Genomic DNA, 12342 nt, shown 5'->3' with positions numbered 1-12342 from the left:
ATTCCAGCTGAGAGAGGGGAGCCCCCCTCCCCCAATCTAGTCACTGCCAGCCCTCCTAATCTCACCTACATGGAAAACAAGACAAAGCATAGTCAACAGGGGTCAGAATTCCAAGGATGTAGTCTGAGAACACTTGGGAATTCTATACCCAGGACAGAGAATAAGGAACAGAAGGAACAACTGTATAATGGGTGAAATACTTGTGGAGATCACAGCCTGGGTACACTGGCCCACTAAAGGACTAGATTTTACTCTTCAGATTATATAGTGCAGCCCCTGTCCCACACCTTACCACCACATCAGAGGACTTCAGTATAGTAAGAGTGAGTTCTAATTGAAAGGGTTACATGATACAGACTCTCTCCAAGGAGGAATATTTAGGGAAACCCAAAGTCAGCAGGGTACACAAAAACATGAACATTAAAAGAATGTGAATCTCCTGCTATCTACAACTATAACAAACATTAAACACACTCCAACTCATAGACAGATTAACATAAAATCTCACGATAACAGTCTAGATACCTCAGATCCTACTATTTCATACAACATGTCTGGCTTTCAACCAATCAATTACAAGACATGTCAAAAGGCAACAAAAAAAAAGTGCAAAAAGAAAAAAGTAATCATCATAACCAAACCCATATATAATAAGCATGTGGGAATTATCACTCAGGAAATTTTAAATAATTATGATTCATATATAAGGACACTACCGGAAAAAGTAAATATGTTAAGCGCACTATTGCAAGATAGATGAGTATTATAAGCAGGGGTATGGTAATTCTATGAAAGAATTAAAAGACAATGCTAGCAATAAAAAACATTGTAGGAAAAATGAAGAATGCCTTTGACAGATTTGACAGTAGACATGACATGGCTAAGGAAAGAATCAGTAAGTTCAAAGATAGTTAATTGAAATTGAAAGGAAAAAAAATTAAGAAAAAAAAAATAAAGTACCAAAGAACTGTGAGAAAATTTCAAAACATGTAAAATGCGCAAAAATGGAGCAGCAAAAGCAAATGAGAGAACAAAGTAGAATAAACGTTTGAAGTAATAGCAGAGAATTTTTTGTAATTAATGAAAGACACCAAACAATAGATTCAGGATGCTAAAAGAGGGACAAGCAGGATAAATACCCATTCAACCTAGAGTAACACATGGAGCCATATCATATTCAAACTGCAGAAAACTAAAGACACAGAAAGTCTTGGAAGAAGCCAGAAGGAAAAAAAAAAAAAAAAACTTACTTACTTACTGTAGACCACCAAAAAGAATTATTATTAATTACTTCCCAGATGTCTTCAAAAAAAAAAAAAAATCAGGTATATAATATTTTTAAGAAAAAAAAAAAAAAAAACAAAACCTTGGGGCACCTGGCTGACTCAGTCAGCTAAGGGTCAGACTTTTGATTTGGGCTAAGATCATGATCTTACAGTTCATGAGTAGGAGCCCCAGATGGGTTCTGCAGTAACAGCACAGTGACATTTGATCCCTCTCTCTCTCTCTGCCCCTTCCTTGCTCATGATGTTTCTCTCAAAATGAATGAATGAATGAACGAATGAATGAAGGAATAAACAAACATTAAAAAAACCCACCAAGCATGAAACCTATAGCCAGTAAAATTCTATTTCAAAAGTAGAGAAATAAAACCTTTCTAAAAACAACAAAAACAAAATAAAGGGGATCATACACACACACACACACACACACGCACACACAAACACACACACACCAGTGAGAATTATGTGATTGGTATAGGGGTAGTGAGGGAGGGGGGGTCAATGTGAAAATGGGAGTCAACTGAAAGAGCTTCCAAAATTCAAAGCTGGAAAACTGTGAAGTGACCCGAAGTATAAAATAAACATCCATGATATAAATAAATGATTAGGTAAACAAGTAAATCAGAAAGAATAGAAAAATCCCCATTTGCAGAAGGATTACAAATAATTTATGCAGAGCCTCCACTCTCATGAATTTGGAAATAACTCCCTCTCCTTGAGTGTAGACTGCTCCTAGTGACTGCCTTCCATAAAGTACGCTAAGTAAACAGGAATAAAATAGTAACCTTATTTTTTATTTTTTTTAATTTATTTATTTTGAGAGAGAGAGAGAGAGAGAGAGCGTGCAAGTGGGGGAGGGACAGAGAGAGAGAGAGGAAGAGAGAGAATCCCAAGCAGGCTGTGCTGTCAGTGGGGAACTTGACATGGGGCTAAGTCTCACAACCCTGAGATCATGACCTAACCTGAAATCAAGAATTGGACACTCAACTGACTTGAGCCACTCAGGTGCCCCTAAAGAGTAACTTTAGAGTGCAGAAACATGACAAACACAACCTCAGCCAGGTGATCAATGATTCATTCCATCAGTCGTGATAAGATATGTTAATAGCATGTAACCTTGAAATGGTGTGATAAAAATGGCACTTTACTCTAGTGGTTTTCCTTCTCCAAACCAATATCCCCCATCTAATTATAAGAAAAGCTTTCAAGGAAATCCCAAATGAGGGAAAGCCAGTGAAATACTTGATTGGTACCCCTCAAAACTGTCAATGTCATAAAAAAAAAAAGAAAGAAAGAAAAGTTTGGGAAATTATCATAGCCAAGAGGAGCATAAGTTAGATATGATGATGAGATCCTGGAACAAAAAAAACTATTGGAGGGGTGCCTGGGTGGCTCAGTTGGTTGAACATCTGACTTCGGCTCAGGTCATGAGCTCACGGTTTGTGGGTTCGAGCCCCATATCGGGCTCTGTGCTGACAGCTGGGAGCCTGGAGCCTGCTTCAGATTCTGTGTCTCTTCTCTCTCTCTCTCTCTCTCTGTCCCTCCCCCGCTCATGCTCTGTCTCTCTCTGTCTCTCAAAAATAAATAAATGTTAAATTTTTTAAAATAAAATTAAAAAAAGGATATTGGATGAAAAGTAAGAAAATTTAATAAAATATCCTCTTTCATTAATATTAATATATCAATAATTTTCATTAACTATCACAAATATTCCACACTAGTGTAAGATGTTACTAACGGGAACTGGTTGTGATGTTGATAAGAACTCTCAATGTTCTTTGCCACTTTCTTGTAAATCTTAAACTATTTTAAAATGCAAAGTTATTAAAAATATGACGTGTGAAAAGTGCTTGACATTTAATCTGATGAAAAAGCAAACATCTAAAATGATTTATTTCAAGTGTATTGTTAGTTTTGGTATTTTTTTTAAATTTTTTTTTCAACGTTTATTTATTTTTGGGACAGAGACAGAGCATGAACGGGGGAGGGGCAGAGAGAGAGGGAGACACAGAATCGGAAACAGGCTCCAGGCTCTGAGCCATCAGCCCAGAGCCCGACATGGGGCTCGAACTCCCGGACCGCGAGATCGCGACCTGGCTGAAGTCGGACGCTTAACCGACTGCGCCACCCAGGCGCCCCAAGTTTTGGTATTATAGATAACATTCGACAAACCAATGACTCCCCAACCAATCTCTGCCTCATTTTGTTGTAAAATTAGGCAAAATAAAACAAGGTAATGTATATAATTAACAAGCTTATCTCAATAATCAAAAACAAAACAAAACAAAACACGCCCCAGAAGACACAGTATTTTGTTATTATAGGGATGAGGGCATATCCAAAAAGCTTTAAAATAATCTTTGGGGTACTAAAATATACATTTATAGTTTTTTAAAGAATTACTTCTCATATAAAGTTAAAATACAATTTAAGGCGTTTGGATGAATCTCCAAAAGCAGGGTTAAAATACAGAAAACATAGAAAATGCTTTAATTGACCATTGTGAAATATTGTCCTGTATTAAAGTATTTGGGGACATCCTTAAAAATACCCTAAATTTCAATAACCAGGAGATGACATATCCTGTTTTTAAGGTTTTTAAAGTCTGACTAATGGTACAAATATAAGTAGACTCTTTGGAGAAATCTATTTTTTATATACTCAAATTAATGAGATAAGGTTAAAGAAACCAAACTATGCTATTATATTTCTTGGGCTGCACACATATCTGGGGAGAAGTAGAAAGTAGAATTTTCAGTTTTCCTTCATATAACAACTTTCCTGTTTTATATGCTGCTAACTTGGCCAAAATGGTAATTCAGATGAAGTCTACCCAAAAGTTCTCTCATTTGAACTGATTTAAAAATATACTTAAATGGATCATTTTGCCCTTCAGATTAACTTTCAATGTTTCTTGCATTGCTCGGCGGTTTTTTAAATGTCCACTAAAATGGCCAGATTAAGGTTGATTCCTTGATAGCTAAAGAGCATTTTTAGAGACCGTATACCTTTGATGAATATTTAAAATCCCTCATTTTAAAAATGCCAAATTGACTTCAAATGCTTTTAGATAAGGGTAGACAATTATATACAATTGAAAAATATATATGTTTATGGTTAGGACCACATATGAGAGATTCTGGGTTCTTATTTTTTTTTTTTTTAATCTGAATTATTCTTGACAGGGGAATTGGGAGTGTTTAACACATAATCAGATCTTTAATCCTTTGCTTTTTATATGTCTGCTACCAGTTTGTCCCTCAACCTTATTCCTCTCTAACTCTAAGTAAATAAGTAAGTAAGACCTGGTGTTTAAAGCCAATGATCCAAGCATACCTGGAGTTGGAACTTATTCCCTAAGAAAAGCTGCAGTCCTATAAATACTTAGGGCCACAGATATGAAAAGAGTAAATTATTTAGTTTTAAATGGTCATTTTGTTAATTCACTAGTTTAAAAATGTTTGTATCATTTCCTTTGGAAAAAATGTACGATGTTCTATACAGGAAATTTAAAGAAAAATCAGAAACTGGTGGTCTTTATTATATATTAGGCTCATATATCTGTTTTGGGCTCCCATCGGTTCTGTTGTTTTGTTTTGTTTTGTTTTGTTTTGTTTTTTTTGTTTTGTCTGCAATACTTAAAAATTAGAATGCTTCACATAAAATTGGAAATTGCCAGCTTTCTTGGCAAAATGAACATGTTGGTCAACAGCACTTTCTTTGAACCAGAGTGTTGGGGCTTCCTGGATTTCCTTCCATTTTGCAAAGCCATGGAGACCATTCGAAAACCAGCTTGGAGAAAGAAATCTGAAAAATTTCTCACTGATATTGATTTTCTATACCTATTTAAAAAGAAATCCAAAGCTTTTATGTCCATAGTTTTAAAGCATCAGTCTAAATCTATTGTTCATGTTAAAAATCAAGTGTATTTGCATAGATTCATTCATTTTATCTCTTCCCTATGTTGTCTCATCCACATAGCTCCTGATTCCAAAAATGCTCTTTCAGCAAATAGATAAATATTTATAAGGTGTAACTCACAGAACTGTTGATCTGCCCTTAACTTTTCTTCTGCCTCACAGAAAAAATATTTTAACCTAATATTTAATGAGTTACCTTATATTGATTTTGTCCTCTTCTGTTTGAACTATTGTTATATCATTGCTTTTATACTGTAAGCAAAACACGGTTGTAAGATTCTATGTTAGAATCATAGGTTTCCTACTCATCGTCATGTAAATGCTAAGAAGAATTAGTGAAGCATCGAAAAGAGACATGAATGTAAATGATTCCTAAGTTCACAGTCCTAAAATATATACTTTTAAAAATGAAGTTACCAAGAAAAACACTGTTATGAGATAAAATCACATCTATTCATTCATATGTAACTCTTTTGCTTCTCTATTGCCTAGTTTTCCCCTGCATTTTGTTTACATAATCGAAGTTTGAGTATCAGTATTAACATTTCTGTTTGCCTCATAACAAAAAAGATGTTTTCTTACATCATGAAACGTGTCTTAATTTAACAAACTGTAAGTGAGAATTTATTAAAAAGAGTTCTTATTCCTCACTAAAATTTTGGATTCATGTTGAATAAAACCATTGGGTCATGTTCCAATTGGCACTGGAATTATTATTTTTAATTTGATCAGAAATCCAATGTAGACATTTCTAAAGTAGATGCACCCAAATTTAGTGTAAAATTGCTCCAAACCAACTCCTAGAATATTCGATTTAGCTGCAATCATTTAACATATATAATAAAACAATATTATAAATGATATGTATGTTCCAATTATCTCAAACTTTTAAAAATTTAATTGGACTGCAGAAAACACTATTTGAAGGAAACTATACATGAAAGACTGTCTTAAGAAGTAGACAAAGCTTAGCTGGAAGATTGGAACGTGAAATTATATAATTTATTCACTCTTTTTTCCTCCATAGTGCCTTGCTCATTCAGTGCCATAAGCAAGTTTTATGTAGCCATAGAATTTTACTTTAATTTCCAAAAAGTGAGCTAAATAATAGTGTTTCCTTCACAAAGAGGAATTAGTTTCAATATTGCTTATTAATTTATTTTCACAAGTATTTTAAGAAATTTTTTTTTTAAGGAAAGGCATTTTATTTATTTTTTTTTTAATTTTTTTTTCAACGTTTATTTATTTTTTGGGACAGAGAGAGACAGAGCATGAACGGGGGAGGGGCAGAGAGAGAGGGAGACACAGAATCGGAAACAAGCTCCAGGCTCCGAGCCATCAGCCCAGAGCCTGACGCCGGGCTCGAACTCCCGGACCGCGAGATCGTGACCTGGCTGAAGTCGGACGCTTAACCGACTGCGCCACCCAGGCGCCCCGAGTATTTTAAGAAAATTTTGACACGATAGGGACATTGACAGCACTGTATAAAATGCCTCAATCATAATGAAATTAGCAATAGATTCTGGATTTTTAAGTAGATTTTTTATTATTTAAAATTCATTTCTGGCAACCATTATCTTGTTCAATCTCTACAACTGGGTCACAGAGACATATTTTTTCTACATATTGCAGAACTAGGAATATATTTAAGTGATTATACAATGTACCTAATGGCTCATTATGAATGAGTTAGGAAACAATTTAGTTTAATTTTTTATGCTTTTTTTAAAATTTAAATTGTTATTTATTGATCACCTGTCATTTGCAAACAGTTTTCCTGAGTTTTGGGAGGTAGAAAAATTAATTAAGATGCTGATTCTGCTGTTGGTGAGCTCCTTACATCATAGAAGAGATTTATGTCTTAACTGTAAGCCAAAAGGGCAATAAGATATATATCATAATAAAGTTATGCACAAGCAACACTAAGCTGGAAAACCAGCTCTCTGGGTGAGAGGAAGAGCCTTGGTTTGCCCATTACTATAGTGTAAATATTTTCACCATGGCTGATTTAAAGCTCATAGCAGTATAAATATCAGCTTGAAAATTCCTGAATAGTTAACAATCAACTGTCACAAGGGATAGCTAGCTTCAGTTCACCACTAGAAGTGTGATAGAAGCATAAAGGAGGAATTGATTAATTCTGCCTGGAATAGGAGGGGGAAAGATTCAGAGGATGGAAAATTTGAGCTAGGCCTTGAAGACGAGCAAGACTGCAGGACAGAAAACAAGGAAGAAGAATGGTCCATGCAGAGGGAATGTTCTATGTAAATTTAAGAATGCTGAGATAGAAAACCGGAGGGGGGCAGAGAGGCGCCTGCATAGGAAAATCCCGAACTCACCTCTTCAGAGGGACACACCAAATCTATGGTGATCACATATGGATCATCCCCCTGAAAGCTAGATGAACTGTTTTCTACAACAAAGGATAAAAGGACATCAAGATGAGTAAAAAAAAAAGGCACATACATGGTGTCACAAACACCTCCAAACGTGGTGTGGTGACAAACAAAAGAAAGGATCTCACCAGACAGACATTTCTCTCAGAGGAGCGAGTGGCTAGTGTCCTACATCAGGTACGCCAGCACTTGGAATATGTACTGGAAAGACAAGACCCCAGAAAATCTAGCTAGGCAAACCAACAAGACCGGTGTCCAGGGATCACAGAGTTCTTTAGGAAATTGAGATTATATGTGAAGGAGATTCATTTACTAATCCAGACACGTTGGCTGGAGGGGCAGCCTACGATTGAGACCCTCCCCTGGGATAGACTCACTGGCAGATGCAATTGTTACATCTTTCATGTAGCCTGCTAGGACAGATGGGCAAATTCAAATATGACAGCCTCCAATCGCTTTTCTGGGATAGACAGGGACTACTGATTGCAGCACTTGCTGAGACGGGAGATCACAGGGAGGTGCAGCCTTCCCCACTCCTTGGGATGAGGAAGCATGAACAATCATGGAGTTCTCCCGCTCCTTAGTTAAGTTGGGCAACATGGGTGTTACAACACTCCCTTGCCCCCTGTCCAGGGCTAGTGGACATAAGCTCTTGCAGTCATCCTCCCATTCCCAGCCTAAAGCCAGCACACATGTGCAGACAGGCAATCTTACTGCATTGTTGAAGCACACGGGCATGTGCAGGCAAGATATTTTCCCACTGCTTTTCTGAAGCCAGCATGTGTGCCAGCCCAACTGCACTCTTCAGCTGCATCACCAAAGCCAAGAGGGTTAGAATTGCAGAGCTCCATGGGACTGTAACAATCGGAAAGACAGCTCTTGGCCAGGGCACCGCACAGACATCAGACTGAAACATAACCCCAGTCTTCCTGTGAAAATGGCCTATTAGCTTGCAACTTCAGCCTGAGGGACAGGCTACATGTTTCCCTTTTCCCTGGAGTCAAAAGAGGCATACCCAGGGAGATAAGCAAGGAGACACAAATCCTTGTGCCTCCACTTGGTCTTGTTATAACTTTGCAAAACTTCCCAGAAAGAATTGTCCCCCAGGGGACACCTCCAGATATCCTGGACTGAAAGTCAATAGGGATTGTATATATTTGCATATTTTAAAAGCTGCTGCCTGAGGGTATGGCTTCCAATCAGCCTGAAACTAGGTGCCAAGTGAAAATTCCTCCCCTTGGATCACTGCCAGTTTTTGGCACACCCTCAACAACTGGCATAAATTAAGTATAAATCAGGAGGCTTAGATAATCACAAAAGATTGAGAGACGAACAAGAACTAGGGTAAGGTTGAACATGAAAGATCATAACCTACACAAGGCTACTTCAAGACTGAGAGAATTAGCTATTTCGCCTAACACATAAAAACAAACAAAAATCTCATCAATAGATGAGAAAACAGAGAAATAGTTTCCAGATGAAAGAACAAGACACAAATTCAGAAAAGGGCGTTAATGATATGGAGACAAGTAATCTACCTGACCAAGAATTCAAATAGTCACAAAGACACTCACTGAACTCAGAAGAATAGATGAGCATGGTGAGAACGCAACAAAGAAACAGAAAACAGAAGTAAGTCCCAAACAGAAGTAGCAGAGCTAAAGAATACAAAATCTGAATTGAAAAATACACTAGAGTGGTTCAATAGCAGACTGCATGAGGTAGAAGAACAAATCAACAAACTGGAAGGTAAAGCCATGCAACTCAGAGCAACTCAGAGCAGCAAAAAGGAAAACTACTTTCAAAAAAAGAAGATAACTTAAGAGACATATGTGACAGCATCAAGCAGAATAACATTCACATTATAGGGGGCACAGAAGAGAACAGAGAGAGAAAAGAACTGAATATGTATTTGAAGAAATAATGGCTGATAACTTTCTTAACCTAAAGAAGGAAGCAGAGATCCCAATCTAGAAAGCCTAGGGAGTTTGAAATAAAATGAACACAAAGAGGGCTACACCAAGATATATTATAATTAAAATGGCAAAAGTTAAAATACCAGGCAAATCCCATAAGACTGTCAGGAGATTTCTTGGCATAAATGTGCAAGCCACAAAGAAAGGCCATGACACATTCAAAGAGCTGAAAGAAAAAAAAAAAAAACTTACAACCAAGAATATTCTACTTTACAAGGTTATCATTGTAAAGTAGACAAAGAATTTTGTCTGAAGGAGAGACAAAGAATTTTCCAGACAAGCAAAAGCAAAAGCAAAAAAAAAAAAAAATCATTACTACTAAAATAGCTTTATAAGAAACATTAAAAAGAACTTCTTTAAGATGAAAATAAATAATAACAAAAGAAGGCATATGATATTAAAATCACTGGAAAAAGTGAATATATATAAAGGTAATAATCATTTATAAAGCCACAAAGAAGGGTTAAAGATAAAAGTAATAAAGTTAAATAAAACTATTATAATTGGTTAAGGGATGCATAAAAGATGCAAAAAGTGACATCAAAAATATAAAACATGGGGGAGAGTAAAAATATAGAATATTGGAATGTGTTCATGTTTAAGTCACTATCAACTTAGACTGTTATGTACATAGGATGATATATATGAACCTCACGGTAACAAAAGCAAAAAAATTCTAGTAAATACAAAATAAAATGAGAAAGGGGCCTAAATATAATACTAAAAAGGACATCAAAACCATAAGGGAGGAATGAAAGAGAAGAAAGTAATAGAGAAAAATTATAAAATCAGCCAGAAAACCATGAAGAATGTCAATAAGTAGATACCTATCAATGATTTCTTTAAATGTAATTGGACTAAATTCTCTAATCAAAAGAGTTAGAATGACTGAATGCATTAAACAAACAAGATAGAAAGATAGATAGATAGATAGATAGATAGATAGATGATAGATTAGATAGATTAGATTTAGATTAGATGTAGACAATATAGATAGATATGTATATATATTTTACATATATGTAATGTTATATCTTACAAAACTCACTTTAGAAGTAAAGACACACAGACTGAAAGTGAAAAAATAGAAATAGATATTCCATGCAAATGGAAATGAAAAGAGAGTTGGTATAGCTATACTTCTCTCAGAAAACATAACCTTAAAACAAAGACTGTAATAAAAGGCAAAGAGTTGCAATAAATAATGATAAAGGTGTCAACCCAGCAAGGAGTTACAACATTTATAAATATTTATGCACCCAATGTAGAAGCACCTATATATGTAGAACAAATATTAATAGACCTAATGGGAAAAGTTGACAACAATACAATAATAACAGGGGCCTTTAATACCCCACTTACATCCACCAACAGATCATCCAGACAGTTCAATAAGGGAATATACCTTATATGACACATTAGACCAGATGAATTTCATAGATATATAGAGAACATTCCATCCAAGAGTAGTAAAATACACATTCTTCTCAAGTGTATATGGAACAGTCTCTAGGGTAAATCACATATTAAGCCACAAAACAAATTTCAGTATTTAAGACCGATATATCAAGCAAATTTTCTGGCCACAATATAATGAAATTAGATGTCAATTTAAAGAAGAAAACAGGAAAACAACAAACACATGAAGATTAAACAGCACGTTACTGAACACCTATTGGGTCACTGAAGAACTCAAAAGAGAAAAAAATATGTACAGATAAATGAAAACAGATGCAATTTGGCAAAATCTATGGATGCAGCAAAAGTGGTTCCAAGAGGGAGGTTCATAGGTATACCTCAAGAAACAAGCAAAATCTCAAATAAACAATCTAAATTTATACCTAAAGGAACTAAGAAGAAGAAGAAGAAGAAGAAGAAGAAGAAGAAGAAGAAGAAGAAGAAGAATGGATCCCAAAATTAGTAGAAGGAAGAAAATAATAAAGATCAGAGTGGAAATAAATGAAAAAGAGATTGAAATGACAATAGAAAAGATCAGTGAGATTAAGAGCAGTTCCTATAAAAGATAAACAAAATTAACAAATCTTTAGTTGGAGTGACCAAAAAAAAAAAAAAAAAAAAAGGGCGCAAATAAATAAAGTCAGAAATGGAAGAGGAGACTTTACAACTGATACCACAGATATACAAAGGATCAAAAGAGATGACTGTTAACAATTATATTCTAAAAACTTGGACAACCTAGAAGAAATGGATATATTGTGAGAAACATACAACCTGCCAAGACTGAATCATGAAGAACTAGAAAATCTGAATAGAGCAATACTAGTAAGAAGATTGATCAGTAATCAAAAACCTCCTAACAAACAAAATTCTAGGTCCAGACAGCTTCAAGAGCTAATTCTGCCAAGCATTCAAGGATGTAATGCCTATCCTTCTCAAATGTTTCCAAAAAAAGAAGGAGGAAAGCTCCCAAAATCATTGTATGAGGCAAGCATTATAAAGCCTAATACCAAAACCAGAGAAGGATATCACCAAAAAATAAAACTATAGGCCGATAAACTTACTCAAACTAGATGTAAAATCCTCAACAAAATATTAGCAAACCAAATTCAACAGTACATTAAAAGGATCATACACCACGATCAAGTGGAATTTGCTTCAGGAATGCAGAATGATATAATTGCTAATCAGTCAACATGATATACCATATTAACAAAATGACTGATAAAAATTGCATGATCATCTCAATAAATGCAGAAAAAAACATTTGATAAAATTCAACATCCATTTATGATAAAAACTCTCAACA

Source organism: Herpailurus yagouaroundi, unplaced genomic scaffold (genome assembly GCF_014898765.1).
Source record: "Herpailurus yagouaroundi ecotype Mexico unplaced genomic scaffold, PumYag 28, whole genome shotgun sequence".
In the NCBI taxonomy this organism is placed as follows: Eukaryota; Metazoa; Chordata; class Mammalia; order Carnivora; family Felidae; genus Herpailurus; species Herpailurus yagouaroundi.
The sequence above is the reverse complement of the archived record's forward strand: the minus strand, read 5'-3'. Positions refer to the sequence as shown.